The sequence below is a fragment of the Balaenoptera ricei genome, chromosome 20 (assembly GCF_028023285.1).
Source record: "Balaenoptera ricei isolate mBalRic1 chromosome 20, mBalRic1.hap2, whole genome shotgun sequence".
Lineage (NCBI taxonomy): Eukaryota > Metazoa > Chordata > Mammalia > Artiodactyla > Balaenopteridae > Balaenoptera > Balaenoptera ricei.
Window position 1 is genome coordinate 27,004,668 of NC_082658.1, and position 22,004 is coordinate 27,026,671.

The following is a 22,004-nucleotide window of genomic DNA, read 5'->3' on the forward strand; positions in this document are numbered from 1 at the left end:
GTAACTAGAAGAGGTGGGGCTGGACAGTTCCTGAGATTCTCCTCAGCTCTTGTCCTCAGTGCTTCTCAGATCCAAGAGGAGGCCTGACTGAAAGCATTTGGTCCTGTACTCATGCCTTAACATGGATATCACCTGGACAGCGGATGCCTCCTTCCTGCTGGATTAATTTTTATTTGTGAAAAGTCTATGAAGCAAGGTAAAGCCTTTGATTCACATGAATTCTTTGCAAGAAAAAGCATTTAGCTTGGAGCTTCAGGAAAGGTAAAAACACTGCTAAGCTGGGCAGAGAGGGATTTTCACTCTACTGTGACATTGGTATGTGAAAGGAATCAGCTAATGATTTGCTAGTTGGAGTCAGAATTGACCATCCACTATGCAATAGTGCTAAGTCTGTATAGAAATGTGTGCCACATCCTAGAAATATAGTCTGCAGAAACCATCATGGTGTCTGGCACATGGTAAGTGCTCAGTAAATATTTGATGTTACTTTGAGGATTCTTCTTCCTCAACCTGGTAGAGAAAAGAGCTGTTTCCTATTCTGTCACCATGCAATTTATGTTTGAGTAGTAGGCTTTACTGCTTGCTGCTTCCTTCTGCTCACCAAGAGAGAAATTGTGGAAATAGGTATGCTTGGGATGGGGTGAGGGTGGGTTCAGGGAATTGGGGGTAGAGAATTCATACACAAGGTTCCTTGGAAAATTCAAATTACCATCAATCTGAGAAAGGGAGGGGCTATTACGAGAACCTCTTTAGGAGGTGTAGCAAAGATACCTAGATCAAGCAGTTCCACTGATTTCTCACTTTTTCTCCCCATTTTTTTGCAGTTAACATGAATATACTAATAAAGTGTAGAATAATATAGATATCACCATCACTAGGTATTTTAATAAAACAAAGTTTTATTAAAACAAATTTCATCAGTGTCCCTTTCCCCAATCACCTGTCAATCATGATTATGTAGGGGGAAAGAACCCAATCGCCCATTTGGAAAAAAATCATTTAAAGCATTAACACCTGAGGAATAAACACACTTGATTAGGAAGTTCCAGATATCCCTTCAACTTTACTTTTTAAAAATTTTGGCAAAAAGCATGTAACATAAAATTTAACATCTTAACCATTTTAAAGTGTACAGTTCAGTTATGTTAAGTATATTCACATTTTTGTGTAACAGATCTCTAGAACTTTTTCATCTTGTAAAACTGAAACTATATGTTCCTTCTTCCTTTGAACTCTGAAAAACGCAAGAAAAACATTTTTTGAAGGGGATGCATTAAGAGCACAAGCTATATGGGTTTGATTTTACCCAAGGGATGGAAAGGGAGGAAATTAACTAAATCAGTATTTATTGAGCACCTGCTAGGTGTCAGTCCCTGTTACGCAGCATATCCATGTACTCTACTGTTCTGAGATTCTACACTTGTCATTTTTGTTGATCTTGTTGACATGAAGATGTTATAGGGGCCTGTAAAAGCCTGACTACCTGTGTGATATATAGAATCTGGGATACTTGTCATCTTTTTTTTTTTTTTTTGGAATGAGGTATTTAATGTAAAGAATAATTATTCTTTGCTTTTCATTTATCAATTACTTAAAAATTATATATATATGTATATGTGTGTGTGTGTGTGTATGTATATATAATCACATACACACATATATATAGAGAGAGACTGGGTACCATAAGTTACATTTTCCATTTGCATTACTCTGTCCAGTTCCTTAATACTTTTTTTGAAAGAGTGCAACCCCCCTCCACAATACCCTTCATATGGGCTTAGTTCTAGTGTTCACAAATAAATGAAGAAAATAAACTATAAAGTATTTTGAAAAAAAGTATTTTACTTGGTTAGAAGTGTTATTCCCAGGCAATCAATCTGTGAGAAAGTCTAAAAGCCAGTTGCTTACACAAAAGTTTAAATATTTATTCAGCTTAAGTGTTTAAAGCATTAGAAGAAACTGAACACAATTCAATAAGTAAGAGGTGATGAAATGGATCTGGGAAAGAAAGCAATGATTGAAATCTTGTCTTTTCTACCTTCTCTTTAAGATATGGTATCTTTAAGACCATGTAGCCTGAAATGGTCCAAAGAGTTCATTTCCAATGTGATAAGATAAAATGGGCTCAGCATATCTTGAGATGCAAATGGCTTTGACTTGGCAGTTGTCTAGCTGAAATCATTAAGGATTAGGTCTGAACAAATTCATAAGCCAAAAGCACAGCAAGGAAAACAACTATTGGCTGAATATCCTTAACTAAAGCAGATGCTCCAACAGCAGCAACATAAAATAACGTTTGCCTAGCACTTGCCAGTTTTCTCTAGGGTTCTGACATCAGTTTTGCCCACCAGCCCTGTTCACCAGACCCACTGACAGGAGTCTGGGGTGGGGGTGGGGGTGATGTTTGGGAGACCAGGCTTACTGTCTTAGTATCTTGTGTTGATATTGGCAGAAGTACTGCATTCAAATTCTGGTTGTCTGGCTTTTAACTTATTTATTCCTTGCTCCATTTCAACAAAGCGTTTAGACATAGCATGAGAAACAAATGGTAATCATCAGTTTAAATAATCAATAGGAAAATTTAGACAAAGGTCAAAAGAAGGCAGGACAATAATAGGAAGAAGCTGTAAGAAATTAAACAGAACCTCAATTGAATAGAGCTGGGAAGCCAGAAGGGGGAGCTCTCATACCCTACGACCATAGCAGAGCCCAACAGGAAGAAAAAAGACCTCCTCTTCTTTCCTGGCAAGAGCTCAGCCAAGGAGAGACTGTCACCACCCAGCCAATGGAAAGCCATGGACTGTTTACTAAAACCCTCCCAACTTCCTTTTCCCCTTTATAAAAGAGTTCTCCTTTCCATTTTTGCTGAGGACTTGCATACGGTTTGCGATGGTTGCAGATTCTGAACTGCAATTCTTTGCTGAGCTGGAATAAACCCATTTTTGCTGGAGAAATAATTGACAATTTATTTGTTTTAGGTCAACATTTAAGTGGCCTGTATGGGAATCCAGAGAAGACCCTGGATGACTCCGAGGCTGGTTACTCACTGCTTTTCTTACTGACCCTGGAGTTTGAGGGTAAGTATTTCTCCTGGAACCAACCTCCTGCCCCTTTTGCATTTTGACACCCTCCACATTTATTTTGGGATCTGTTTTAAGGTTTTTGTCCTTTCTGTTAAGGACTTGTTCTGTATGTGAGTAGCTGTTTAGTTCTTAGGCCTTGTTTTGAAATCAGACTGCTCAACTTGTATGGGCTATCCATCAGCCCATTCCTTTGGGAACAGAGGCTGTTTCACTGCAACTGTGCCAGTTTAGCCTTCAGTCCAATTCCCTCTAGAATAAGGGCTGCTCTATTGGAACTGTGCTGAGCAGCTTTCAGCCTGGCTCCTCCAGGAGAGACTGTTTTTTACGAACTGGCTGATATTAAGCCTGCCAGCTATTTGAGCTATTTGAGCTGTTTAAGCTGTTGGAAAATTATTCTCTTAGGCTAGAGAAAAACCTCTGAGGAATGGGATCCATTTATCTAAATATTTTGAGGGTGTCCCTCCACAGAGACCCTGGCTGATTTTATGTTTGAAAACCACGGTTCTTCTAATCATTTCTAACTAAATAGACAGACCTAATCAAAGGAAATTTAGAATATCAATGACCATTATAGGGAATTTTGAAATCCCAAAACTTACTTTTCTTAAAACCAAATTGGGCAGAGGGCTGGGCAAGATGGCGGAAGAGTAAGATGTGGAGATCACTTTCCTTCCCACAGATACATTAGAAATACATCTACACATAGAACTGCTCCTACAGAACACCTACTGAACGCAGGCAGAAGACGCCAGACCTCCCAAAAGGCAAGAAACTCCCCACGTACTTGGGTAGGGCAAAAGAAAAAAGAAATAACAGAGACAAAAGAATAGGGACAGGACCTGCACCAGTGGGAGGGAGCTGTGAAGGAGGAAAAGTTTCCACATACTAGGAAGCCCCTTCGCGGGTGGAGACTGCGGGTGGCAGAAGGGGGAAGCTTCGGAGCCATGGAGGAGAGCGCAGCCACAGGGGTGCAGAGGGCAAAGCGGAGAGATTCCCGCACAGAGGCTCGACGCCGAGCAGCACTCACCAGCCTGAGAGGCTTGTCTGCTCACCTGCTGGGGTGGGCGGGGGCTGGGAGCTGAGGCTAGGGTTACGGTCAGATCGCAGGGAGAGGACTGGGGTTGGCGGCATGAACACAGTCTGAAGGGGTTAGCGTACCACAGCTAGCTGGGAGGGAGTCAGGAAAAAGTCTGCAGCTGCCGAAGAGGCAAGAGACTTTCTCTTGCCTCTTTGTTTCACGGTGCACAAGAAGAGGGGATTCAGAGCACCGCCTAAATGAACTTCAGAGACGGGCACGAGCCGCGGCTATCAGCACGGACCCCAGAGACGGGCAGGAGATGCTAAGGCTGCTGCTGCCGCCACCAAGAAGCCTGTGTGTGAGCACAGGTCACTATCCACACCGCCCCTCCCGGGAGCCTGTGCAGCCCGCCACTGCCAGGCTCCCGTGATCCAGGGACAACTTCCCTGGGAGAATGCACGGTGTGCCTCAGGATGCTGCAACGTCACGCCGGCCTCTGCCACCACAGGCTTGCCCCGCATCCGTACCCTTCCCTCCCCCCCCCCGCCTGAGTGAGCCAGAGCCCGCGAAGCAGCTGCTCCTTTAACCCCGTCCTGTGTGAGTGAAGAACAGACGCCCTCAGGCGACCTAAACACAGAGGCGGGTCCAAATCTAAAGCTGAACCCCGGGAGCTGTGCGAACAAAGAAGAGAAAGGGAAATCTCTCCCAGCAGCATCAGAAGCAGCGGATTAAAGCTCCACAAACAACTGGATGTGCCTGTATCTGTTGAATACCTGAATAGACAACGAATCATCCCAAATTCAGGAGGTGGACTTTGCAAGAAGGATATATTAATTTTTCCCCTTTTCCTTTTTTTGTGAGTGTATATGTGTATGCTTCTGGGTGAGATTTTGTCTGTATAGCTTTGCTTTCACCTTTTGTCCTAGGATTCGGTCTGTCCGTTTTTTTTTTTTTTAACTTAAAAATTTTTTTTCTTACTAAAATTTTTCTTAATAATTTTTTCCTTATTTTTTATTTTAAAAAATTAAAAAATTTTTTTTCTTAATAACTTTTTCGTATTTTTCATTTTAAAAAATTAAAAAATTTTTTTCTTAATAATTTTTCTTAGTTTTTTGTATAAAATATTAATAAATTTATTTTAAAAAATTAGAAAAAACATTTTTTCGTAATACATTTTTGCTTAACAATTTTTTTCTTATTTTTTATTATAATAGCTTTATTTTACTTTATTTTATTTTATTTTATCCTCTTTCTTTCTTTCTTTATATTTTTTCTCCCTTTTATTCTGAGCCATGTGGATGAAAGGCTCTTGGTGCTCCAGCCAGGCATCAGGGCTGTGCTTCTGAGGTGGGAGAGCCAACTTCAGGACACTGGTCCACAAGAGACCTCCCAGGTCCATGTAATACCAAATGGCAAAAATCTCTCAGAGATCTCCATCTCAACATCAAGACCCAACTTCATTCAACGACCAGCAAGCTACAGTGCTGGACACCCTATGCCAAACAACTATCAAGACAGGAACACAGCCCCATCAATTCGCAGAGAGGCTGCCTAAAATCATAATAAGGCCACAGACACGCCAAAATGCACCACCAGACATGGACATGCCCACCAGAAAGACAAGATCCAGCCTCATCCACCAGAACACAGGCACTAGTCCCCTCCACCAGGAAACCTACACAACCCACTGAATTTAGCCACTGAGGACAGATACCAAAAACAACAGGAACTACGAACCTGCAGCCTGTGAAAAGGAGACCCCAAACACAGAAATATAAGCAAAATGAGAAGACAGAAAAACACACAGCAGATGAAGGAGCAGGCTCAAAACACACCAGACCTAAAAAATGAAGAGGAAATAGGCAGTCTACCTGAAAAAGAATTCAGAATAATGATACTAAAGATGATCCAATATCTTGGAAATAGAATAGACAAAATGCAAGAAACATTTAACAAGGACCTATAAGAACTAAAGAGGAACCAAGCAACGATGAAAAACACAATAAATGAAATTAAAAATACTCTAGACGGGATCAATAGCAGAATAACTGAGGCAGAAGAACGGATAAGTGACCTGGAAGATAAAATAGTGGAAATTACTACTGCAGAGCAGAATAAAGAAAAAGAATGAAAAGAGAGACCTCTGGGATAACATTAAATGCACCAACATTTGAATTATAAGGGTCCCAGAAGAAGAAGAGAAAAAGAAAGGGACTGAGAACATAGTTGAAGAGATTATAGTTGAAAACTTCCCTAATATGGGAAAGGAAATAGTTAATGAAGTCCTGGAAGCACAGAGGGTCCCATACAGGATAAATCCAAGGAGAAACACGCCAAGACACATATTAATCAAACTGTCAAAAATTAAATATAAAGAAAACATATTAAAAGCAGCAAGGGAAAAACAACAAATAACACAAGGGATTCATCATAAGGTTAACAGCTGATCTTTCAGCAGAAACTCTGCAAGCCAGAAGGGAGTGGCAGGATATACTTAAAGTGATGAAGGAGAAAAACCTACAGACAAGATTACTCTACCCAGCAAGGATCTCATTCAGATTTGATGGAGAAATTAAAACCTTTACAGACAAGCAAAAGCTGAGAGAGTTCAGCACCACCAAACCAGCTTTACAACAAATGCTAAAGGAACTTCTCTAGGCAAGAAACACAAGAGAAGGAAAACACCTACAATAACAAACCCAAAACATTTAAGAAAATGGGAATAGGAACATATATATCGATAATTATCTTAAATGTAAATGGATTAAATGCTCCCACCAAAAGACACAGACTGGCTGAATGGATACAAAAACAAGACCCATATATATGCTGTCTACAAGAGACCCACTTGAGACCTAGATACACATACAGACCGAAAGTTAGGGGATAGAAAAAGATATTCCATGCAAATGGAAATCAAAAGAAAGCTGGAATAGCAATTCTCATATCAGACAAAATAGACTTTAAAATAAAGATTATTACAAGAGACAAAGAAGGACACTATATAATGATCAAGGGATCGATCCAAGAGGAAGGTATAACAATTGTAAATATCTATGCACCCAACATAGGAGCACCTCAATACATAAGGCAAATACTAACAGCCATAAAAGGGGAAATCGACAGCAACACAATCATAGTAGGGGACTTTAACACCCCACTTTCACCAATAGACAGACCATCCAAAATGAAAATAAATAAGGAAACACAAGATTTAAATGATACCTTAAACAAGATGGACTTAATTGATATTTATAGGACATTCCATCACAAAACAACAAAATACACATTTTTTTCAAGTGCTCATGGAACATTCTCCAAGATTGATCATATCTTGTGTCACAAATCAAGCCTTGGTAAATTTAAGAAAACTGAAATCGTATCAAGTATCTTTTCCGACCACAACGCTATGAGACTTGTTATCAATTACAGGAAAATTACAGTAAAAAATACAAACACATGGCAGCTAAACAATACAGTACTAAATAACCAAGAGATCACTAAATAAATCAAAGAGGAATCAAAAAGTACCTAGAAACAAATGACAATGGAGACACGACGACCCAAAACCTATAGGATGCAGCAAAAGGAGTTCTAAGAGGGAAGTTTATAGCAATACAAGCCTACCTCAAGAAACAGGAAACATCTCGAATAAACAACGTAAACTTGCACCTAAAGCTATTGGAGAAAGAAGAACAAAAAAACCCCAAAGCTAGCAGAAGGAAAGAAATCATAAAGATCAGATCAGAAATAAATGAAAAAGAAATGAAGGAAACAATAGCAAAGATCAATCAAACTAAAAGCTGGTTCTTCGAGAAGATAAACAAAATTGATAAACCATTAGCCAGACTCATCAAGAGAAAAAGGGAGAAGACTCAAATCAATAGAATTAGAAATGACAAAGGAGAAGTAACCACTGACACTGCAGAAATACAAAAGATCATGAGAGATTACTACAAGCAACTCTATGCAAATAAAATGGACAACCTGGAAGAAATGGACAGATCCTTAGAAATGCACAACCTGCCGAGACTGAACCAGGAAGAAATAGAAAATATGAACAGACCAAACACAAGCACTGAAATTGAAACTGTGATTAAAAATCTTCCAACAAACAAAGCCCAGGACCAGATGGCTTCACAGGCGAATTCTATCAAACATTTAGAGAAGAGCTAACACCTATTCTTCTCAAACTCTTCCACAATATTGCAGAGGGAGGAACACTCCCCAACTCATTCTACGAGGCCACCATCACCCTGATACAAAAACTAGACAAAGATGTCACAAAGAAAGAAAACTACAGGCCAATATCACTGATGAACATAGATGCAAAAATCCTCAACAAAATACTAGCAAACAGAATCCAACAGCACATTAAAAGGATCATACACCATGATCAAGTGGGGTTTATCCCAGGAATGCAAGGATACTTCAATATACGCAAATCAATCAACGTGATACATCATATTAACAAATTGAAGGAGAAAAACCATATGATCATCTCAATAGATGCAGAGAAATCTTTCGACAAAATTCAACACCCATTTATGATAAAAGCCCTGCAGAAAGTAGGCATAGAGGGAACTTTCCTCAACATAATAAAGGCCATATATGACAAACCCACAGCCAACATTGTCCTCAATGGTGAAAAACTGAAACCATTTCCACTAAGATCAGGAACAAGACAAGACTGCCCGCTCTCACCACTATTATTCAACATAGTTTTTGAAGTGGTAGCCACAGCAATCAGAGAAGAAAAAGAAATAAAAGGAATCCAAATCGGAAAAGAAGAAGTAAAGCTGTCACTGTTTGCAGATGACATGATACTATACATAGAGAATCCTAAAGATGCTACCAGAAAACTCCTAGAGCTAATCAATGAATTTGGTAAAGTAGCAGGATACAAAATTAATGCACAGAAATCTCTTGCATTTCTATACACTAATGACGAAAAATCTGAAAGTGAAATTAAGAAAACACTCCTGTTTACCATTGCAACAAAAAGAATAAAATATCTAGGAATAAACCTACCTAAGGAGACAAAAGACCTGTATGCAGAAAATTATAAGACACTGATGAAAGAAATTAAAGATGATAAAAATAGATGGAGAGATATACCATGTTCCTGGATTGGAAGAATCAACGTTGTGAAAATGACTCCAGTACCCAAAGCAAACTACAGATTCAATGCAATCCCTATCAAACTACCACTGGCATTTTTCACAGAACTAGAACAAAAACTTTCACAATTTGTATGGAAACACAAAAGACCCCGAATAGCCAAAGCAATCTTGAGAACGAAAAATGGAGCTGGGGGAATCAGGCTCCCTGACTTCAGACTATATTACAAAGCTACAGTAATCAAGACAGTTTGGTACTGGCACAAAAACAGAAACATAGATCAAAGGAACAGGATAGAAAGCCCAGAGATAAACCCAAGCACATATTGTCACCTTATCTTTGATAAAGGAGGCAAGCATATACAGTGGAGAAAAGACAGCCTCTTCAATAAGTGGTGCTGGGAAAACTGGACAGGTACATGTAAAAGTATGAATTTAGAACAATCCCTAACACCATACAAAAAATAAACTCAAAATGGATTAAAGACCTAAATGTAAGGCCATACACTATCAAACTCTTAGAGGAAAACATAGGCAGAACACTCTATGACATAAATCATTGCAAGATCCTTTTTGACCCAACTCCTAGAGAAATGGAAATAAAAACAAAAATAAACAAATGGGACCTAATGAAACGTCAAAGCTTTTGCACAGCAAAGGAAACCATAAAGAAGACCAAAAGACAACCCTCAGAATGGGAGAAAATATTTACAAATGAAGCAACTGACAAAGGATTAATCTCCAAGATTTACAAGCAGCTCAATAACAAAAAGACAAACAACCCAATCCAATAATGGGCAGAAGACCTAAATAGACATTTCTCCAAAGAAGATATACAGATTGCCAACAGACACATGAAAGAATGATCAACATCATTAATCATTAGAGAATTGCAAATCAAAACTACAATGAGATATCATCTCACATTGGTCAGAATGGCCATCATCAAAAAATGTAGAAACAATAAATGCTGGAGAGGGTGTGGAGAAAAGGGAACACTCTTGCACTGTTGGTGGGAATGTAAATTGATACAGCCACTATGGAGAACAGTATGGAGGTTCCTTAAAACACTACAAATAGAACTACCATATGACCCAGCAATCCCACTACTGGACATATACCCTGAGAAAACCATAATTCAAAAAGAGTCATGTACCAAAATGTTCATTGCAGCTCTATTTACAATAGCCAGGACATGGAAGCAACCTAAGTGTCCATCATCGGATGAATGGATAAAGAAGATGTGGCACATATATACAATGGAATATTAGTCAGCCATAAAAAGAAATGAAATGGAGGTATTTGTAGTGAGGTGGATGGAGTTAGAGTCTGTCATACAGAGTGAAGTAAGTCAGAAAGAGAAAAACAAATACAGTATGCTAACACACATATATGGAATCTAAGGGGAAAAAAAGGTCATTAAGAACCTAGTGGCAAGATGGGAATAAAGACACAGACCTACTAGAGAATGGACTTGAGGATATGGGGAGGGGGAGGGGTAAGATGTGATAGGGTGAGAGAGTGGCATGGACATATATACACTACCAAATGTAAAATAGATAGCTAGTGGGAAGCAGCCGCATAGAACAGGGAGATCAACTCGGTGCTTTGTGATCACCTAGAGGGGTGGGATAGGGAGTGTGGGAGGGAGGGAGACACAAGAAGGAAGAGATATGGGAACATATGTATATGTATAACTGATTCACTTTGTTATAAAGCAGAAACTAACACACCATTGTAAAGCAATTATACTCCAATAAAGATGTTAAAAAAAAAACCAAATTGGGCAACTGTAGCTCTAAAATTTCTAAAACTGAATGGAATCCTTATTTCAATTGCTATTTTGAGACTTCCAAACCTTATCAGAAGCCAAATTGCCTTTCTTCCAAATAATATTTTAAGTTTAACTGAGGCAAACAAACAATTAAAGAAAGATAAAATGGCTTCCAAAGCCTCATGTTCTTCCCTGGCTCCTTTGTCTCAGGCTTCACCTCAAGTGCCATCTTGCCTTTTCCCCAGCTCCTTGTGCTCAGGTCATGCCTCCGCTGCCATCTTTCTCTTTCCCTTCTATACTGCCTACACCTTCTCTATACTCTCTGTTCCCCCATATTAATTCTCTCGCTGAACTTCCCTTTTTCTCTGAAACTCTCCTCACTCACTTTTCCTCTGAACCTATCAGAACCTGTCCCTTTAAAATTAAGACTTCTGAGGATCCAGAGGCTAAACCCTTAATTTCTTATATTCCCTGGACTAAAGCTGAACTGAGAGCCATGGTCAAAGATTTTCCCAAAGTAACTGAAGATCCTTACTGATTTGCTGAGGAATTTAATATAGTAATTCAAACTTATTAACCTGGCTTCTCTGACTTATATCAGATAGTTCATGGGCTTGTCAGTGAATGCCAGAGCAAACACTGGATGGAAACTGCTAATTGGGAAAATCCTGAATGGTTTCTACAATTACAGCTGGGAGACTGGGCTTGGGCAGTCACTAGGTGACTTCATCAGGCAATTCTTAGGGCTTTTCCAAAGTTTGTTGCTTGGAACAAAATTCAGACTTGCTCACAAAAATCTGATGAATCTGTTCATGACTATTACAATTGACTTCAGATTGATTTTTTTTTTTAATTCTTGTCTTACTTCAGATGTTGATTCCACCTGAGTAGCTTTTAACTCTATGTTTATTAATGGGTTGAACCAGGACCTCTCCCTTCTAGAAAAGAGGACCAGGATGGAATGGGAAACTATGTCCACTCCAGATTTAGGTAATCTGGTAAGCCAGCTCTCTCACACTCTAGATGAGTAACCTAAAAGGAAGACCGCTAAAATTCTCAATCTTCAACTCCAGGAAATAAAGGCCCCTAAAAAAAAAAAACAAAACCCCCCTAGCTTCTGCTATTATTGAAAAAAGACAAGACATTGGAAAAGAGATTATTCCAACTTTAAGCATGCCAGGCACCTTCAGCTCTCTAACCAGCCTTTACAACGTTCTTCTAATTCTCAGTGATGGGACTACAAGGAACTACAGGGGCTCTTCTTAATCCTCCCTCCTAATTGGCTTGGAGAATCAGTCTCCAGATTGAGGATGAATCTCTTCCAGTTCTAATTAACACTGGAGCCACACTTTCAGCATTATTATAAAGCAGCCCCTGCCTCGGAGTACTAAAATAGTTCAAATAGTGGGGATCTCTAATAAACCTCAAGAGGTTCCTACCTCTGAACCTTTGTTTAGGTCCTTCGAGAGTTATGCAACCCCCTCCCCCCCCCCTTTTTTTAGTTCCTCCACCCCCATCCATTTTGAGAACTTCTTAGAGAAGACTCATACTGGAATTTCTTTCTTCTAAAAGGGGAAAATAATTCTAGAACTTGACAGCAGTCATCAAAGCAACCAATCAGGTGAATTAAATGACTTTGACATCTTTATTTGCTCCATCTCTGGTGGCACCAGAGATGATTCTGGAAACATTGATCATTTGTACTGAATCAGCTACCACCCTTCTTATGGGCAAAATCTCCAACTGACACTGGCAAAATTTACAGCACACCTGCCATCAAGATTCAGATAGATCCCTCAAAACTTCTCAGAATTAATTGATATCATATATGTAAAGAAGTCCTTCAAGGTATAAAGCCCATAAAATGAGATTACAAGGCTCAAAGCCTCATTATCCCTTGTACTAGTCCCTGTAACACCCATTTTGCTGGTGAGAAAACCTAAGGCCTGAGAGTGGTTGTTTGTCCAGGACCTCCAAGCAATAAACAACACTGTTATACCTTGACGACGTGTTGTTCCTAATCCTCATATGCTACTAACACCCATTCATCATAGGAAGAAATTTTTTTTTTTTAGTACATTTTTTAAAAAATTAATTAATTTATTTATATTTATTTTTGACTGTGTTGGGTCTTCACTTCTGTGTGAGGGCTTTCTCTAGTTGTGGCAAGTGGGGGCCACTCTTCATCGCGGTGCGCGGGCCTCTCACTGTCGCGGTCTCTCTTGTTGCGGAGCACAGGCTCCAGACGTGCAGGCTCAGTAGTTGTGGCTCACGGGCCTTGTTGCTCCACGGCATGTGGGATCTTCCCAGACCAGGGCTCGAACCCGTGTCCCCTGCATTGGCAGGCGGATTCTCAACCACTGCGCCACCAGGGAAGCCCGAAAATTTTTTATTGTAATTGATTTATGTGATGCATTCTTTTATTTTTTTAAAATTAATTTTGTAAGTGAAATAGGGAGCATTTTTTTTCTTTTTTTAAAAATTTTATTTATTTATGGCTGTGTTGGGTCTTTGTTTCTGTGCCAGGGCTTTCTCCAACTGTGGCAAGCGGGGGCCACTCTTCATCGCGGTGCATGGGCCTCTCACTGTCGCGGCCTCTCTTGTTGCGGCCTCTCTTGTTGCGGAGCACAGGCTCCAGACTCGCAGGCTCAGTAATTGTGGTTCACGGGCCCAGTTGCTCCGCGGCATGTGGGATCTTCCCAGACCAGGGCTCGAACCCGTGTCCCCCGCATTGGCAGGCAGATTCTCAACCACTGCGCCACCAGGGAAGCCCCTATGTAATGCATTCTTTAGTATTCCAGTTGATGAAGATAGCCTACCTTTGACCTTCAGTTGGGAAGTAAAACAATTCACTTGGATAGTAATGCCTCAGGGTTTTAGTGAGAGTCCTTGTTTCTCGCAAATCCTGAAGGCTGTTCTAGATGATATAATGCTCCCTAGGGGCTCTACTTTGTCACAATATGTGGATGATTGCTTCTTTGCTCTTCTTTTCAAGCCTCTTCATGGGAAGACAGTGTTAAAGCTTTCAGCTTTAAAGAGACCTAAGGTAACCAAGGAAAAATTGCAAATTGCTCGAGCCCAGACTTAACATTTAGGCCATCTGATATCAGAACAAGGGCTACAAGTAGATCCAGATAGACTCCATGGTGTGCTAAGTTTCCCCAAACCCCAAACTAAGCGCCAGCTGTGAGCTCTTCCCAGGCTAGTTGGTTATTGCCAAAATTGGACTCCAAACTTCTGTCTTATGACCAAAACTGTGTATGTTTTAGTAAAGAATAACAGCCCCAACCCAATTTTATGAGAAAAAGCAGACGACATAAACTTTAATGCCTTAAAGGAGAATTTGATATACCCACTCACCCTTGAGCATCACATCTCAATTATCAGATTCCCTTTTTTCCTTTTTGCATATGAAAAGGAAGGGAATGCTCTTGGGGTACACATCCAAAAACATGAGGACCACCTTATACTCATAGGATATTATAGCCAACAACTGGACCCTCTGGCACAGGGATACCCCTCTTGCTTTAGAGCCATTGTTGCCACTACCCTTTTGGTTAAGGCCACTGAGAAAATTGTTGTGGGATCCCCTTTAACAATTTTTGTACATCATGCAGTAGAAACCTCCTGAATTCTCATTACACTCAACATTTCTCAGCCAGCCACCTCACCTTCTATGAAGTCCTTTAATTAACTGTTCTTCACACAACTTTTTCACTTTGTAATAATCTTAACCCTGCTACTTCTCTCCCCTCCTTCCCACTGACAAAGTCCCTCATGACTGCTTAATGCTGATGGATCACCACCTGACTCCTGGTGGTGATCTGCTGGAAATTACTTTGGGTAATGCTGACTTCTCATCATTCACTGATGGTTCTTATTTAAAAGGTGACAATGGCAAATATTGTGCTGGGTATGCTATTGCAACTCTTTTTGATTTGTTGAGACAGCATCTTTTCCTATGGCTACTTCAGCCCAACAGTCTGAATTATATGCTCTTACATGAGTTTACACTTTAGCCAAGGTCAAAATGGCCAATATATATACCGATAATAGATATGCTTTTAGAGTAGCTCATGATTTTGGAATGTTGTGGAAGCAACATGGCTTCCTTACTTCCAGCAGAAATAAAATTAAAAATGGCCCCTATATTCAGAAATTACTGGATACAATATTTTTCACCTGGCACTTTAGCTATTGTTATAATTCTGGGGCATTCTAAACTTGACTCTCTGGAAGCTAAGGGAAATCACCTTGCTGACATTTCTGCAAGAAATGCTACCCTTAAAGGAACCAGCAGCAGCCAGACCTCTGTCATGGTCCAAAAGGATATTTCCCCAAATGATAACTTCTAAAAACTGGCTAGAGAAGCCCAACATTTGGCCTCAGAAAGGGGAAAAAAAGATTGCAAAGTCAATAATTATTGGTTTTATAAAAAGAGAAGCTCTGGTTTGGACCAAATAACTTTCTAGTTCTACCAGAGACTCTAAAATTCCCACTCCTCACCATAGTACATGCATCAAAATATTGGTCTACTGGCAAAATAATAGTATTCATGAAACAATATTGGGGGGTGAAACATTAGCAAGACGGCAAAAAGTGCCCGCCTCACTTGTTCCACTTGTTTGAAATACAACCCAGGGAAGTCTGTTTGTACTGTTCCCATTTTAAACTGTCTAATGGACTATTCAAGGTATGGCAAATGGATTCCATACAACTTTCTCCACCTTATGGATAGAAATATGTTTTAGTCATGGTCGGTATGCTTTCACATTGGACTGACGTCTTCCCTTGCAGGCAGGCTACTGTCTCTTCTGTGACTAATGTCCTTTTGGAAGAGATTATTCCTACCTGAGAACTCCTGTCTAACTTCCTAGTGATGAAGGAACCCACTTTAGTGGTCAGGTACTTCAACTAGTCTGTGCTGTTTGGCTGGTTTTACAACACTTTCACTCAGTCCTCTCTGGTTTAGTCGAATGCACTAAAGGCATTAAGACTCAATTGGCAAAATTTGTAGAGGCCCTTCAAATACCTTGGCTAAAAGCATTGCTTTTGGTCCTTTTACATCTTAGATCCACCCTTTTTAGAACTCATAAACTTTCACCATTTGAGATAGTCATAGGACACCCAATGTACTTGGCTCCTGTATCTTTTGAACCACAACTGATAAAAGGAGAGATAGTTCAATATTGCAAAGGCTTAACTGCTTCTATTAAAAATAATCACGTTTTGGTAGAGCAATCTTTTCACAGTGTATCCTCAGGAGACAAAGACCCTGAACATCACACCTTGCAACATGGAGATTTCATCTATTAGAAAAGACACCTCCAGAAGGACTCTTTTCAACTGGAAAGACCCCCCATCAGGTACTTGTAACCAACTTTTCTGCTGCCAGACTCCAGGAAATAGACTCCTGGATTCACCTGACACACATAAAATAGCACCAAACGCTGACTGGACCTGCACATCATTTAGCGAGTTGAAAGTAAAGATTTCCCCAAATTAAAGCAGATGACATCTGATGAGACAGCTTTCCCAAGATATCCCGACCAGGCCTGTTGGAAGTTTGTCACCAAACCTTTGATGATGACATAACACTTCAGATGATCTCCAATTTCTATGATCTTGATAACATATGGACTTTAGAGAAAAAGTGCCTGAGTTCTTCCTTCTGCCCTTACTTGTTACTGAAATGTGACCTCAATAGGTTTCCAATCTGTGCACTTTCCCTCCTATGTGGGCCAGTACACCTAGGAAAGTTTCTTCCTGGCATTGAGGGACAAAAAGCCACTGACACCAGGAAACCTGACTCCTGATCAGCAATGCTTTCAGAGAAAAATCTTGATCAAAAAGGGGAAATGTAAAAAATTAGTAAACAGAAATATCAGTTAAATAGTCGTGAGACCAGAAGGGGGAGTTCCATACCCTACAATGGTAGCAGAACCCAACAGGAAGAAGAAATACTTCCTCTTCTTTCAAACAAGAACTCAGCACATGAGAGAATATCACAACTCAGTGAATGAAAAGCCATGGACTCTTAGTTTACTATACCCTCCCAACTCTCCCCCCACATAAAAGGGTTCTCTCCATTTTTGCTGGGGACTTGTGTGGCGCACAATGGTTGAAGACCCTGAATTGCAATTCTCTGCTGATTATGAATACACGTATTTTTGCTGGAGAAATAACTGGCAGTCTATTTGTTTTAGGTCAACATAGCTGAGTAAGGGTTCTTGCTGTACATCCTGTGCAGAGCTTTCTGGTTCTAGGGAGTTCATTTAAATCTTCCGATTTCAGTTCTCTCATTTATAAAATGGGGCCCAAACTACTTACCTCAAAGGTAATGAGAATTATGTTAGAAAACACTATACAAATGAACTATTGTTATCATAACAAATATTCCCTTTTTTGTTTTGCAACCCAGCCCAATCATCTTCCATTAGGAACAAGTTAGCTAGACAAAATTTTTAGGCAAGTGGGGAAATTTGCAGCAATGGGCAACTTCCTGACCCTTTTTGAGTTGTGACTTCCCTTTGGGTTATTAGAGAATGATGAGCAGAGCAGAATTTACACTCTTTTGACATACTATACAGAGAAACTGGGGGAAACTTCTGAATATCCAGCTCTTCTCCAGGTATCACTTTTCCAATATTTCTTGAAATTGCTTTATGGAAGTTCTCTACATGTTTCTGTAAGTAAGAAATTTGTGCTTCAGTGGAAAAGTATGTATTGTTTAGAGCATACCCTTTCAGATTATTTAATTCTGATTTTATGGGAGCTTTGAGCCTCTATGGGTTGAATTGTGTGCTCCCCTCTCTGCCCAATGCATATGTTGCAGTCCTAACTCCCAGTAACTCAGAATGTGACCTTGTTTGGAAATAGAGTCATTGTGATTAGTTAAGAAGAGGTCGTACTGGACCTCATCTTGGGTAGGGCCCTGATGCAATATGACTGTTGTCCTTATCAAATGGGTAAATTTGGACAAAGACACACAGGGAGAATGTCATGTGAACATGAAGGCAGAGATCGGGATGATGCATTTCATCCCAAGGAACATCAAAGATTGACAGAAAACCACCAGAAGCCAGTTGAGAGGCATGGAACAGGTTCTCTCAGAGCCCCCAGAGAGAAACAGCCCTGCTGACATGTTGGTCTCCGACTTTCAGCCTCCAGAACTGTGAGACAGTTCTCACAGTTCTAAATTTCTGTTTTTAGCCACCCAGTTTGTGGTACTTTGTTAAGGCAGCCCTAGAAAACGTATCCATCTTTCATGACTTTGAGCCACTTTAAACTCTGTGAGTTATAGATAAGTGATAGCAATGCAAATAATCCTTGTCTATAGACATGCAAATTTTGTCCTGTCCACCTGGAGGCTTAATTGGCTTTCTTCTACTACTGTGAAAGAAGGCAGTTTTTTCCTATTTGCACATTCATTCCAATATTCTTCATCTTTAAATGTGTTGGTTCTTTGGTTTCTCCTCTGAACTGATTATAACATTTTGCTGGTTCCCTTTTTTGATAATGAGTTAAATAAAATCTTTAACACGTGTCTATTTTACACCTGTAGGAGAGTCAAGCTTTTACATTTTTTGGAGGAAATTTATCTTTTAACAGTTCTTTATTATCAAATAGTTCTTCTATGTGTTTAATTTATATACTACTTTATTTAACAATTTTCTCTTTAGTGCTTTTTTTCTTAACATCTTTATTGGAGTATAATTGCTTTACAATGTTGTTTTCGTTTCTGCTGCATAACGAAGTGAATCAGCAATATGTATACATATATCCTCATATCCCCTCCCTCTTACGTCTCCCTCCCATGCTCCCTATCCCACCCCTCTATGTGGTCACAAAGTACCGAGCTAATCTCCCCGTGTGATGCAGCTGCTTCCCACTAGCTATCTATTTTACATTTGGTAGTGTATATATGTCAATGCTACTCTCTCACTTCGTCCCAGCTTACCCTTCCCCCTCCTCGTTTCCTCAAGTCCATTCTCTATGTCTGTGTCTTTATTCCTGTCCTGCCCCTATGTTCATTGGAATATTTTCTTTGGATTCCATATATATGTGTTAGCATACGGCATTTGTTTTTCCCTTTCTGACTTACTTCACTCTGTATGACAGACTCTAGGTCCATCCAACCCACTACAAATAACTCATTTTCGTTTCTTTTTATGGCTGAGTAATATTCCACTGTATATATGTGCCACATCTTCTTCATCGATTCATCTGTTGATGGACACTTAGGTTGCTTCCATGTTCTGGGTATTGTAAATAGAGCTGTAATGAATGAATTTTTTGAATTATGGTTTTCTCAGGGCATATGCCCAGTAGTGGGGTTGCTAGGTAGTATGGCAGTTTTATTTTTAGTTTTAAAAAAGACCTCCATACTGTTCTCCATAGTGGCTATATCAATTTACATTCCCACGAACTGTGCAAGAGGGTTCGCTTTGCTCCACACCCTCTCCAGCATTTATTCTTTGTAGATGTTTTTGATGATGGCCATTCTGACTGGTGTGAGGTGATACCAAATTGTGGATTTGATTTGCATTTCTCTAATGATTAGTGATGTTGAGCATCCTTTCATGTGTTTGTTGGCAATCTGTATATCTTTGGAGAAATGTCTCTTTAGATATTCTGCCCATTTTTGGATTGGGTTGTTTGTTTTTTGATATTGAGCTGCATGAGCTGTTGTATATTATGGAGATTAATCCGTTGTCAGTTGCTTCATTTGCAAATATTTTCTCCAATTCTGAGGGTTGTCTTTCCGTCTTGTTTATGGTTTCCTTTGCTGTGCAAAAGCTTTTAAGTTTCATTAGGTCTCATTTGTTTATTTTGGTTTTTATTTCCATTTCTCTAGGAGGTGGGTCAAAAAGGATCTTGCTGTGATTTATGTCAAAGAGTGTTCTTCCTATTATTTTCCTCTAAGAGTTTTAGAGTGTCTGGCCTTACATTTAGGTCTTTAATCCATTTTGAGTTTATTTTTGTGTATGGTATTAGGGAGTGTTCTAATTTCATACTTTTACATGTACCTGTCCAGTTTTCCCAGCAGCACTTATTGAAGAGGCTGTCTTTTCTCCACTGTATATTCTTGCCTCCTTTATCAAAAATGAGGTGACCATATATGCGTGAGTTTATCTCTGGGCTTTCTATCCTGTTCCATTGATCTATGTTTCTGTTTTTGTGCCAATACCATACGGTCTTGATTACTGTAGCTTTGTAGTATAGTCTGAAGCCTGGGAACCTGTTTCCTCCAGCTCCGTTTTTCTTTCTCAAGATTACTTTGGCTATTCGGAGTCTTTTGTGTTTCCATACAAATTGTGAAATTTTTTGTTCTAGTTCTGTGAAAAATGCCATTGGTAGTTTCATAGGGATTGCATTGAATCTGTAGATTGTTTTGGGTAGCATAGTTATTTTCACAATGTTGATTCTTCCAATCCAAGAACATGGTATATCTCTCCATCTGTTTGTATCATCATTAATTTTTTTTCATCAGTGTCTTATAGTTTTCTGCATACAGGTCTTTTGTCCCCCTAGGTAGGTTTATTCCTAGGTATTTTATTCTTTTTGTTGCAATGGTAAATGGGAGTGTTTCCTTAATTTCTCTTTGAGATTTTTCATCAGTAGTGAATAGGAATACAAGAGATTTCTGTACGTTAATTTAGTATCCTGTTACTTTACCAAATTCATTGATTAGCTCTAGTAGTTTTCTGGTAGCAACTTAAGGATTCTCTATGTATAGTATCATGTCATCTGCAAACAGTGACAGCATTACTTGTTCTTTTCTGATTTGGATTCCTTTTATTTCTTTTTCTTCACTGATTGCTGTGGCTAAAACTTCCAAACCTATGTTGAATAATAGTGGTGAGAGTGGGAAACCTTGTCTTGTTCCTGATCTTAGAAGAAGTGCTTCATGTTTTTCACCATTGAGAACGAGGTTGGCTGTGGGTTTGTCATATATGGCCTTTATTATGTTGGGGTAAGTTCCCTCTATGCCTACTTTCTGGAGAGTTTTCATCATAAGTGGGTGTTGAATTTTTTCAAAAGCTTTTTCTGCATCTACTGCGATTATCATACGGTTTTTATCCTTCAGTTTGTTAATATGGTGTATCACATTGATTGATTTGCGGATACTGAAGAATCCTTGCATTCCTGGGATAAACCCCACTTGATCATGTTGTATGATCCTTTTAATGTGCTGCTGGGTTCTGTTTGCTAGTATTTTGTTGAGGATTTTTGCGTCTTTGTTCATCAGTGATATTGGTCTGTAGTTTTCTTTTTTTGTGAGAGCTTTGTCTGGTTTTGGTGTCAGGGTGATGGTGGCCTCGTAGAATGAGTTTGGGAGTGTTCCTCCCTCTGCTATATTTTGGAAGAGTTTTAGAAGGATAGGTGTTAGCTCTCCTCTAAATGTTTGATAGAATTTGCCATAGAATAGACAGAATTTGATAGAATTCGTGAAGCCATCTGGCCCTGGACTTTTTTTGTTGGAAGATTTTTAATCACAGTTTCATATGCAGTCCTTGTGATTGGTCTCTTAATATTTTCTATTTCTTCCTGGTTTAGGCTTGGAAGGTTGTGCTCTATAAAAATTTGTCCATTTCTTGCAGGTTGTCCATTTTATTGGCATATAGTTGCTTGTAGTAATCTCTCATGATTCTTTGTATTTCTGCAGTGTCAGTTATTCTGACACTGTTATATTCTGTTGATTTGAGTCTTCTCTCTTTTTTTCTTGATAAGTCTGGCTAGTGGTTTATCAATTTTGTTTATCTTCTCAAAGAACCAGCTTTTAGTTTTATTGATCTTTGCTATCATTTCCTTTATTTATTTTTCCTTTATTTCTGATCCGATCTTTACGATTTCTTTCCCTCTGCTAACTTTGGGAGTTTTTTGTTCTTCTTTCTCTAATTGCCTTAGGTGTAAGTTTAGGTTGTTTATTTGAGATTTTTCTTGTTTCCTGAGGTAGGATTGCATTGCTATAAACTTCCCTTTTTGATATGCTTTTGCTGTGTCCC